The sequence below is a fragment of the Tamandua tetradactyla genome, chromosome 8 (assembly GCF_023851605.1).
Source record: "Tamandua tetradactyla isolate mTamTet1 chromosome 8, mTamTet1.pri, whole genome shotgun sequence".
Classification (NCBI taxonomy): Eukaryota; Metazoa; Chordata; class Mammalia; order Pilosa; family Myrmecophagidae; genus Tamandua; species Tamandua tetradactyla.
In genome coordinates, this window is record NC_135334.1 from 53,737,136 (window position 1) to 53,749,705 (window position 12,570).

The following is a 12,570-nucleotide window of genomic DNA, read 5'->3' on the forward strand; positions in this document are numbered from 1 at the left end:
AAGGAAGGGGGAGAGAAGTCAGTGAAGCAAAGCAATAAAAGCAGATGGTCCTAATGTTAGGGGCCCCTCACGCTTATCTTCTTGAGAGAGTGAAGATAAGTGCCTGCTCCTTCTCTGCGTGTGCACCCCAAATTTCTACCTCTTTGCTCTATCTGTGTTGTGCTCTTGTTCTCAAGTTGCAGCCAAGAACCTAGAAGCTGAAATCCAGCAACACATCCACAGAAGGATGGTTCTGAGAATTCTCACCCTGGAGAATGAAATCACCAGAAATACTTTACTTCTTAGAGTAAGAAACTGTTACAAAGCTCTAATCTGTTTACAAATGGTTTACCACAGGAAATCTACACCACAGAAAAGTCTGCATGATTATACAACTAGAATTTTTATTAATAAGAAACAGTCATATGGATAGAATTTGTGACCCAATTACCCTCTATATAGAACAAGAGTTATAACCAGAGAACATATTGCTAGAAATTACTTACTGAAAAAGTGCATGGGATAGGAAAGAAACAATAGCAAGTTCTGATCAAAATGACAGAAATGAGTATTAACACCTTTTTCCCATCATTCTTTTTTAGAATATAAGCATATTTCTACATAGGATGTCTTTTTACTAGAAAAGTAAATATTGTTCTCTTAAGCATATGTAAACAGAAATAAATTTGTTTTATAGATAACTGTCTTTAAACAACTCTTCTCCTCTTTAAGATACTTTTGCACCATATGCATTTTTTTGTAAACTGATTAGGTTAACTTTATTTATTGTCTATGTATTTAAGTTTCATTTAATTTAGCCAGTTTGCACAGGATTTGCATTTATTTTTAAACATTTGAGTAATTCTGCTTTTCATTTAATAGTCTACAACATGAATTTTCCCTTTACAACGTTAATGTGTAAATTAAAATAACCGAATCAATGAAGGTAGTTCATAAAGACTTTCGCCTTAGATACTGCAGAAGCCTTGTAGGTGAAACCCAACATCTGCGCCATCAGCCGGGAAGGACAAGGACAGAGGGTCCCCTTGAGACCCTCTAACCTTCAAGGTGGGGGTACCCCCGGCCCCCAACCGTTGCTCGGGTTCAGGCCGCCGCTTAGCGACCTTCCTTCCCGAGCCCGGGTGGGCGGTGAGGCTCTGCCCTGGTTCCCGCGTTGACGCGGGTCAGTGGGACCCGGGCTCCCACTAACTGCTCGGGGCTGGAGGGGGAGCTGCCATTGCACGCACGCTTCTGTTACTTGGAGCTGGAGCTGCCTCCTTCCAAGGCGGCCGGCCTCCTGGGAGATTTCCAGAGTTTTCCTGAGGATGCTGCAGCGCCCACGCGGAGCTTCGAGGGCCCTGGCCGGGTGCGGTGGCCTCCTGCCTCCTGCCTCCGACCTGGTGGCTGTACCGAGCGGGGAAAGCGAAGGGGGCGCTCTCGGGAGTGGCGGCGCTTCCCGCGGGGTCCCGGCTCCTGGGAACTTGGGGAGCGGCGCATGCTGTCCCCCCAGGTTCTGTTCACCCAGGAGTCCACCGGAACTAAAAGGGGGAAGGAAGACGCACGTATTCTTGGAGGTTAAATAGGCAGTGCTCAAGGAACCCAGAAATCGGCCTTGTGTCCAGAAGCGCCTGGGGGTGCCAAAGAGCCCTAGCCCTCCCTTCACACGCCCGGCGCGAGGGGAGGGCGGCTTGTGCGTCCTCGCAGGGCCCTCATCTACCTTCACCATCAGCGGGACCGAGTGGAGCGACTCGCGAGGCTCAGTCCTGGGACCAAGGGCGGGAGGTCTGAGAGGTCCATCAGGAGGGGCAGGGGCTCCCTACCCAGCAGCTCGCTGTGCCGGCTCTGAGGCCTCCATGAGCATCTCTCCGGAGTCTGCTCCTGCTTCTTGGGGAGGATCCAGAGAACACTTTACTCAGTGTGTTTCGGGGGAACTGACCCAGGGAGGCCCCGCCCCGTGCGGGAGCGCGGGAGGGAGTGCGGGATGCGAGTGGGTGGCCCCTGCGCAGGTTTTCTTCCCTTGAGGGCCCCGGGTCTGTAGCCTCTATCGCCAATGCCGCAGGCCCAGAGTAGGTATATCTGGGATATGGAATATTTTGTGAAAATGGTAGAAAGGCAAGAGTTGCAAGGATATTTTCCTTTTAACATTCTTTTTATGTAGCTTAGGTCTACTTATACACTCAAATAAGAATAGCTACATCATAGACTTTTTAGGGTTGTTTCTGGCCGTGGCAGTAAGAAGAATATTTGAACATATATTTATTAATTTATATCACCACTTCCAGGAGAATTTCATGCACCTAAGTCCTCTGAATTTTAAAACTGAAAAGGTGCCAGTTGAACTGGATCCACACCATACAGTTGAGGTAAAACCTCTTTTCCTGACTCATGAGAAATGATGAATTTTCAAAGCTCTAAAAATGTCATTACATGATTTTGGAAAACAGAGGTATCTGCTGATTTTCTGTAATATTTACAGAGCTGATTTGTAAGGATTTATGTACCCTAAGAAAGACATATTTGAATCCTAACCAACCTTGTGGAGCAACGGTTTCTTCTAATCTGTTTTCAGTACTGTAGGTTGCAAACTTGATTTTAGGTTATCTCCACAGAGATGTGACTCAATCAATTGTGGGTATTAAACTTGATTAGATGGAGATGTGTCTCCACCCATTCTATCGGGTCTTAATTCATTTACTGGAATCCTATAAAAGGAGACATTTTTGAGAGAGTTCCTTTTGAGAATGAGGAGAGAGCTGTAGAAGTAAGGCAGAATGATCAAAGAACCAGAGTCCACCAGCCAGCAAACTTTGAAGATGAAGAAGAAAAATGCCCCTGGGGAGCTCCATGAAGCAAGAGGCCAGAAGAGAATGCTAGCAGACTGTTACCACATTTACCACATGCCTTCCCAGTTGAGAGAGGAATGGTGAACTTATTGGCCTTTCTTGAGTGAAGGTAGCATTTTAATGGTGCCTTGGTTTGGACATTTTTATAAACTTGCTTTAATTTGGGGATTTGCATGTCCTTAGAACTGTAAACTTGTAACTTATTAAATTCCCCTTTTTAAGAGACATTCCATTTTTGGTATATTGCATTCCAGCTGCTGCCAAACTACAACATCTACATAAAGTCTTAATGCCTTATATAGATAAACATTTATAAATACTATTACCTTGCTAACACTTTACAGTTGGAAAAACTAAGCTAAACTACTACCTACCTATTTTATAACATAGTGTGTCTAGTTTTTAAATGGGTTCCTATATACATTTTTAAAGTTGAATTTTCATACCAAATATGTTTCCACAATTGTTGTACAAAACACTCAATAGTTTCAGTTCAGGTTTTATCATTATACAGAGATCTGAAGTATCCTGATTTACCATACCTATTTATGATAAGAACTTGGCTTGATTTTAAATGACCTGCATGATGCCAATAATTAGATTGTGACAATTTTGTACCCCAATGGGGGAAGAAGAAATCTTTGAGTTTTGCACTTTTTACTTAATATTGTTCAAGAAAGCTGATAGTTTCCCTTCTTGTATATGAATATTATATAATTGAAAAATCAGAGAATGCCTTTAGTGTGTGCTGTTTAATGATTTGAAATTCTGTCCCAGCTGTGTCCTTGCTCGAGAATAAGAAATAAATGATTCATGCACTTTGAGATAAAACTTGTTTGAATTAGCAGTATCAGGAAGTAATTGTTACATTCCTCTATTATATTCCTGTATATAAAATATTTAGAAATATTTAAAATTTTTCCCATCGTAATAATATTACAGTAGGTACATAAATATTTATAGTTGCAGCACTATGTAAATTATCATGTTTACATGTGGATTGTCAAAATTCATTAACGAAAATAAGAGGACTGTACTGCAATAGAGTCCTGCTACTTCAGGTAAAAATAATCTCAAGTAATTTGTAGGGTAAGAATTGCCAGTGCATAGTAGGAGATACTGTGTAATGTAAATATTGCACTGTCAAACCAAAGGAAAATTTTAATATTTTACTTTGAGATTTTGTATGACTAAACATCTTTATTTAAAGTGGTGTTAGAAAGTCTACTATAGATACCAAAGAGATCTCCTTGACGACCCAGCCCCCCATCCCCAAATTAAAAGAACCAACATTGTTGTATATGAAGCCTGGACTGGCTTGGTACAAAATTTGATTCTTAGAAACAAAGGTAATGGCAAATGTCAATAAAAATTCACTTTGAAACTAATCAATACTGTTCAGAAATAGGAAAATCATATGTATTCTTGTTAAAAATTAAAAGATTTTAGAAATGACTGGATGTGTATATTTATACTTTAAAACAAACAGCCAATAGCTTTTGAAAAGATTATATGATTTATTAAAATAAATATTGATATTTTTTATTATTTTTGCAAATAATTTTGCCTCATCATCATATCCAGTCTTAGAAAACATTTTAAATACAAAATGTAACTATAAAGTCATGAGACTGATCGACTCTTGAACTAACATACAGAATCTATGTACCGAATGAGTGAGTGGTAGATCTTTAAGGAACAAACATGAGAGCCTTTTTCAGGCCTAAGGCAGTTTAGAAATTTATATTTTGTATCTACCTTGCAGAAGATATGAGTTTTATAATGTAATCATTCATTAGCCTTGGTCCCCAGTGGTATCCCAGTTCAATTATCCTTCAATATATTATATTCTGACAATTTTGAAAATAAAATATTCTTCATTCAATGAAGATTTGTCACAGATGAGGATATTCAAAGGAATGGTGATTCAGGTTCTGACAGTACATCTGGTGTTGAGGTGATCAGTCATGGCTCATTCACAGGCTGACAGAAGAGAAGATGCGTCCTATGCTTGGACACATGGGACAAGGGCACCATCTGTCTCACTCTTCCATGTTGTCTGCACTGCAGGCAGGTCTTTTCAGACTGCATTAGAATCCACATCTGCAGACAGAGAATTCCCATAGCGAAGGCCACGGGAATCGCCAGAAAACTGGAGAACTTGTAGATCATGTATTTGCTGATTTCAAAGAGGGCATGGCTGCAGATCCACACTTTGTCTAAGAGGTGTGTAGAGACGGACTCAGCGATCACATCCTTGAAACCCAGCTTGTGAAGCGAGTTGGGCAGGTGAGGATCCCGGGTCATGCCCAAGTCCTAGAACTTCTTGGGATCCCCTCTGACCACTCCGCTGTGGCTGCTGTAGGCATCGTCGTCCATGTGGCCGTGGTCTTCCGCCCCATCTCAGCGTTAGGTGCGTGGCGCGGCTCCAGGACCCGCGTGGCTTCCCTACCTTTGCGTCCCTTCCGGCCTAGCCCACTGGTGTGGCGTGGCAGCTGTTTGCCGTGGCCAATTCCAGCTCCCGGCTCAAGATCCCTACCTGAGTGGAGTTTTTCCTGCCCACTGCTCCACCCCTTGCTGACAGAGACCACCAAACCTAAAATATCTCTTGATTGATTCTTTCTGCCTTCATGGTTGCTGGTCGCTCGCTCTTCATTCCAAGTGCAAGGAATGTATTAGCCTTCTAAATGACACAGATAGTCTGAAGGACACCAAGGACGTAAAAAGAAACAGGATATTACATATTTAGACACAGTGGGATTGTAATTTGGGATTAGATGTAATAGATGACACAATAGTCTTCTGAAATCACATTGAACACAGATTTTCATATACGAATTCCTTTGGTAATAAAAAGAATGCAAGTGTATGGGTTAAGGATGGGGAAGAGGGTAAAGTCGGTTTCTTTGAATTAAAGCAACTGGAAAGAGAAAGGAGCAGGAGTTGCTCTTCCAGAAGCTAGTGCTCTGCATTACTTGGGGAGTGCAATGATATTTTATATTAAATTAAAGCATTGGGCCAAGGTCAATAGGTATTTTTACTGTAGTCTCTAGCACCCAATTAGAATTAAATTGTGGATCTTTGACTGGCAACCAGTGGTGATATTTAAAGTCTGAATTTTCTTTTTGAACATGAAGTAATTCTGGAATTCATAAGTACTTGTTCTAGTTTGCTAGCTGACGGAATGCAACACACCAGAGATGGATTGGCTTTTAATAAAAGGGGATTTATTTTGTTGGTTCTTCAGAGGAAAGGCAGCTAACTTTCCACTGAGGTTCTTTCTTATGTGGAAGGCACAGGATGGTCTCTGCTGGTCTTCTCTCCAGGCCCCTGGGTTCCAACAACTTTCCCCGGGGTGACTTCTTTCTGCATCTCCAAAGGCCTGGGCTGAGCTGCGAGTGCTGAGATGAGGAATGCTGAGCTGCTAGGCTGTGCTACATTGCGTTCTCTCATTTAAGCACCAGCCAATTAAGTCAAATGTCACTCATTGCAGCAGACACGCCTCCTAGCCGACTGCAGATGTAATTAGCAACAGATGAGATTCAGGTACCATTGGTTTGTGTCCGCAGCAACAGAACTAGGTATGCTCACCTGGCCAACTTGACAACTGAATCTAACTAACACAGTACTGCTCTTCTTTACATAAAATTAGGAAGAATTTCATAGAGAAACTGTGGATATTTAACATTTGGAATACTTTTCTTTAAGTTGAGCACCAGGGAAGGGACTTACCTCACTGCTTACTCAGAGTTAAAGGGTATTTTGGCACATTGTGTCACCTAATCGCAAGACAGGATGAATCAGCAGCAATGATAGCTTATATTCATCATTCCCAAGCCGCTCTCCACTTTTCCACAATGGAGACTCCCCTGTACAGACTACGTCATCAGATCTCCATTCCTCTCTGGCTTACAAATGTGTTAGATAATTGGAGAGCCCTGGAGAGAGAATGGTGACATGAAGATGTAAGCGTATTTATTTTCCTGTGACATTCCCTGCAAGGTAGCTTGGGTCTGGAAGTTTCCTTAAAAGGTCATGGCACATTGAAGCTACTTTATATGAACCTCTCACTTTCTAAGTTTCAGTTACCCCCTCCCTCCATTTGTCCTGTGAGTCTAGGGGAGGTGACAGGTCTGCAGGGGTAACCCTGCTTTCTGTGCTATTCCGTAGAGTGTATATACAATATTGACCCTTGTACAGAACATGGACTACAATGGAGGGAAGAGGCTCTGATGATAAGAGCCCAGGGTGAGGTTCTCAGATATCAAGACTGAAGGTGAAAACTTCTCTCCACCCTCATCATTTTATTACACTCTGTCATGGAAATACCAACATTCAAACTGAAAAAAAGACAAATTAGACAAACCCACGTGTGAGATGGAGAAATGGCCTGATTATTTGAAATGGAGTGGGTAGGGAAATTCTGGATTCTGAATTTAGAGAATGAAGTGGAGGAAAAGTATTTGTTGCCAGACTATCTCTGCTAAAATAATCCTTTAAGATTAGCACATTGGTTGCTGTTTTGAAATTATTTGCTTACCTTAAAGGAAGGTATCCTATGTGATTCTTCTTTTTAAGGCCTGCCTGGCATACAGTAGGTGTTCAAGGAGAATATGCATGAGAGAAATTAACCCATTATATGGGGAGGACATAACTGGAAAGAAAGGTGCTTCAGTGGTTCTAGGTAAGCCAAAAAGTGCAGGAAATTGAGCATTTATATAGCCAGGAACATGGTGTTGATTATTGATTCCTACTTGTGAAGGTACTTTAAAGGAGCAATTTGACCCTTATAAGCTTCAGATTACTCATATATAACTGGGATGCCACAACACGTCTAGCAGGGTTCCATGAGGATAACGGGAAATATGTGCAGGGACATAGCACAATACTTGGCACATCAGCACCTCTGTGACATGTTCTTCTATTCTTTTCTCAGACATTTTAATTTCACACAAAATTCTTATTGAAAGAAGTTTGAAAACGAAATGGCTGTGGTTCTGGAAGAGTAGACAATAAAATTGTCTAAATGAATGTGAAGAAATCGAATGTTATTGAAGAAAAGATACCACAGCCCACTCATTGCCCGGGAAGAAAATAGGTTTATTACTTGGCCTAATTTTTATAAGTACAGAAAGGAAATTGTGCAGTGCCTGTCACATGAACAAATAAAACAGCTAAGTAAATAAAATTTCAAAGAGATGATAACTATTGGCCTTCATCAGAGAACTGTTTTCTCATAATATTAAATTCTTGTAATTCAGTATTTCAAGAATTTGTCAAAGATAGCTTTCTACTATTATCAAAAAAGCAGCAGAGATAGTTCTCTAAATCAGAACCACTCCATCAATTGATCAATTTGATATTTTGTGAATACCTATAATACTGGATTCTATGCAAGGGCCTAGACTTGTAAAGAAGAGTTGAATCCAGATGAGGGAGGAAATTGGGTGCCAAGTTATCAGATGCAGATTTATAGTTGGATGAAAAACATTTAGATGTAGTTATGAGAAGCACTAGAATTGAAACAGGGAACCTGAAGTCCGGAAAATGTCTTCCAAGTTAAAAAGAAAAGCAGTGAGAGCTGAGATAAGGTTTAAAATTCCAATCGATTAGATTAGAAGGGGTTCATTACCCACAATGGGAGTTTCAGTTTGGCCCATATACAACTTAACTTCCTCCTCAGAGTTTGGTGAAGACTTTGTGACCCTAAACTATGCAAACTTGAAAGGGTCATATGTCCTTCCATTTGCTTCGTAATTTAAAACTCTAATAGGAAAGGGGGTTGTTTCATTAAGGTGGTTGCAGTTGCAGGACTAGAATTTGGAACTCCTATCTCTAATGCCCCAGATGCTGTCTGCCTAAGGCACAGTGTAGGGGTCAGGTAATGACAGGGGGTGGAAAGAGGCTGAAATGAAGCTACACCTTCCTTTACTCACCTCAGTTCTGTCTTGATTCACACAATCATCAGAACCTTATCATCGAGGAAATCAATTTAAGCATTTGTCACTGGGCTCTAGGCATCCAGTGGAAATGTCAGCCAAAAAGAAAAGAAAAACACACCCTTTTGGTAACTAATTCTTCTTGGCTTGAGCTAGAGGACTGCACCATGATGCTGCTCAAGGCTCCCGATTCAGTAATATTCACCTGGGGATCCTTGTGGTTCCCTCCACATGTCACAGCCCCTGTGAGGAGGGCTTGGAGAATGTTAGCAGCCGCCCTGGGAGCTGGTCAATCCCAGGTGGGGTCACAAGGGGTGAAGGGCAGGAGAGGAAACATGCAGCAGTGCACGGCACTTTCTGATCACCTATACCACTAAAAAATAAATAAAAGTGTAAAAAGAGAAAGGCAAAAAGATAACTCAAGTTTCAGGGATATAGGAACCACGGAGAGAAAGAAAATAGTGAACAGCATCAATTCAAACAGAGCTGCCCAATAGAAACGTGAGAGGGGACACGTGTCATTTCAAATTTTCCAGGGTCCATATTAAGAGCAGGAAAAATAAACAGGTGAAATTACTTTTAATATGCAATATTTAAACGAATATATCCTAAATGCTATTCAGTCAACATGGAATCATTATTAAAAATACTGAGGCATTTTACTTTCTTTTTTCATGCTAAGTCTAAGAAACCAGAGTGTGTTTTACCCTTATAGCGCATCTCAATTTGAACTAGCCACATTTCAAATGCTCAATGTTCATTAGTGGATAGAAGCTACCCTATTGACAAAGCAGGATTAATCAATCATTTAAGTTATTATAATTTTTTCAATAATCCTGAACTCTGAAGAAAAGTGACAGAGAAGAGGAGGGTAAGGGTGACAAGTGGAGAAAGAAGGAAGGGCAGGAAGTAAAGGGGAGGCAAACCGAAGCTCCCACCTGCTCCCACCCACCAGGTTTTGCTCCTTTAGCCCCTGGGTCCTCCTCTCCCTCCATGTGCAGTTTCCAGGCTCCCCAGGGCAGACGAGGCCCTGGGATAGGCAGGGCTGTCCTGGTGAGTGCCATGCACCCGTGAGTACCCTGAGCTGATCTGTTTATGAGCAAATTCGTTAATAATAAAACATTTATAGACTTTGCTCTTATAGCAGTAATAGCTGGTAAACTCCACTGCATAAATGAATATACACAGTAAAAGCCAAATCAAGATCTTTGTTTAGATGCTGTATTGAAACTTCACTCTGCGTTAGAAGTTCCCCTTTCCTACCTTAATAAGGTGTCAGCCAAGCTGTCCTTTGGACTCATGTAATTTCTACTGACACCAAACACCAGAGAAAGCATATGAGGTATTCTCCTTCTTCGGATGAGTTTTCTAGCTCCTCTGCAATTCATCACCTCCCGTCCTGTTTTGTGGATTCTCCCAAATAATTCAAATTATATCTCTACCTCTCATGCAGGAAAATCATCTTTCTAGCTCAAACCTAAGCCCAGCGTTTACAATCTTTTAAAGGTCTTCAGAAGAATTTATTCAGAAATGTTCATAAGGATTAATTATCTTTAGAAGATCATTTTCTTAATGATGGGCAATTATTTTCTCCACTTACAAGTCCATTTTGTAGAGCCACAGCATGGTTTCTGAATTCTAGAGGCTAAAAACAGTTTTTCCCTAACTGCAGTGCTATATATGTCATTGCTTTATCAAAATATGAATACCAGTTCAAGACTAGTCTTTTATGATATTGTAAAAATGGAGTGTATATTCTGAAGTGGGTTTACTGAAGATTCCTGAATGGACAAATACCCAGAGCCAGATGTTAAGAATTCTAGCAATGTATTTTAAGCGAAACCACAATCTAAAATTATGAACATTTTAGTTAATCACATGGATTGGGATAAAAAATAGATACATGTTTACCTCAACAACTCTTTACAGAATTACCTTCACTTAATAAAATAATAAATCTTAATATACAGTTAGGATGTAGTTTAGCAAGAAGCAAACAAGATGAACAGCCATTTTGTTGGTGGAGAAAGCAATGATGGAAATCATTTTAATCTCTCCAAATATTGGAAGATATGGAGAGTGTTGCTGGGGCTCCCTGTGCATCTGTGTTTATATTTCAGAGGGCAGACACTTGCAACAGGATAACAACTAGCCAAGAGTATTTGAAAATTCTCATTTACATCTAAAAGCTTTGTTCAGCAAATGACAGGTTTTTTTCTAAAGCTGGAACTTCTGGGTTACAACTGTGCATACTTTCAAAAGCTTTAATGAATGTTGCTATAACACAATACTGAAAGCTTGTACTGATTGAAAATCGAAGTTTAAACACATCTAAAAGTTTTTATATTTATGTAAGCTCAATAAAATCACTACAATTGATATTGAACTTTTCCCACTGTCTTTTTTGTTTGTTTGTTTTTCACCATTGTTTCTTATTTATCATGCTTTACCATTTATAGCAAATGGGTACTCATGTAATTCTGATTCATGTTTATGTGCCAGGGTTGTAAATTAGCACATACAGTCAGATGTGTAGACAATGGAGGCTCTTTGATTCCTCACAAAATTCCTCCCAGATGGCAGCGGGAGAAAATACATGAATTGTTAATGGAGTCTCTGACTCCTCCAGACTGAACACTCTGCCTGGAATGACTGTATAATCGTTTCAAAGTTCATCTTCTCCACAGTGCTTGTCCTGCTCCTTCTCATCTCCTTTTCCAAGGCCATGTCTGGGCATGCTGGAGGCACGGCGAATGGTGTTGCTGGGAGCGTTGGGCCCCACCTGGCCTTCGGCATGCCACAGCGCCCCACTGCCTGTTGCCTGCTGACCCTCCAATGCCGCTGGCCATCGATGGCCCCTCTCAGCCTGTGGCCTCAGCTGGTCTTTGTGCCTCTATAAAGAATGGAATCCCTCCTGTGTCAAACTGCATCCCCTGCATCACACTGTGTCCCAGGGAGCCACGAGGACTGGGTCTTCTCTCTGCCCTTCTCCCTCTGCTTCTTCTGTGCTCTTGCCCACCTTCTGATGGGGCTCCTGAGGGGCTTCTCTTGGTTTGAAGTGTCCCCCATGCCATGTCCACAAGCTCCCCCACGCCCCATGTCCATCTGAATGGTAGCACCTCACCATTCCTAGTTCCAAACCAAGAGGGGAAAACAGGAGAGTATGCGCTGGTCTCTTCAACACACCTTTTTCTTTTCCCCTTTCCACAGATTCCAGGGTCCAAAGAATTGTGCCTTTTCTTCCTGTTCCACTTTGCTAGGGCTTTCCCTCTGCTTTACCTTTCTCTTTAGGGACCCTGAGCCTCCCCACTCAGGGGCGTTTACTTTAGACTACGAATAAACACTCTGCATTTGAGTAGACAGTCCTGAGATTTTATACTGTAACCACAAAACTGGCCTGGAAATAGGAGGAAATTAATTACAAATCCAAATAAATGACTCAAAATCTTTCTGAGACTTCTTTGCTTGGTTTTCTAAATCACAAAAATTTTTAAGCAGTGTGCATTCCACTATTCCCTATTCAATTTTCATTTTCACCATTATGTTCCAAATTTCTAAGAACTTTCTCTTGTTCTTTGTTCACTTCTCAAGATTTATCTGGCTGTTCTTTTAATTAATGCATGCAACATCCTCTCAGATATTATTGAGGATATCAATTCACATGTTTTCAGTGTCTTCATATTTCCTCCTTTCAGATGGGATCCACTTATCTTGATAGTCTTTTTTAATTCCTTTCTTCAGGATGAGGTCGTTCTCTGAGGGCCACACTTCAGATGGTGGCTGAATTGCATTAGATGTTGTTGCTGACT

General features: G+C 41.1%; 2 pseudogenes; one reads left to right on the forward strand and one right to left on the reverse strand.

Annotated features, from left to right (window-relative positions):
- LOC143645099 (tripartite motif-containing protein 43-like) overlaps window positions 1–12,570 on the forward strand; it is a 601,918-nt pseudogene that overhangs the window by 35,036 nt on the left and 554,312 nt on the right.
- Window positions 4,784–5,201, reverse strand: LOC143643397 (caveolin-2 pseudogene; annotated as a pseudogene).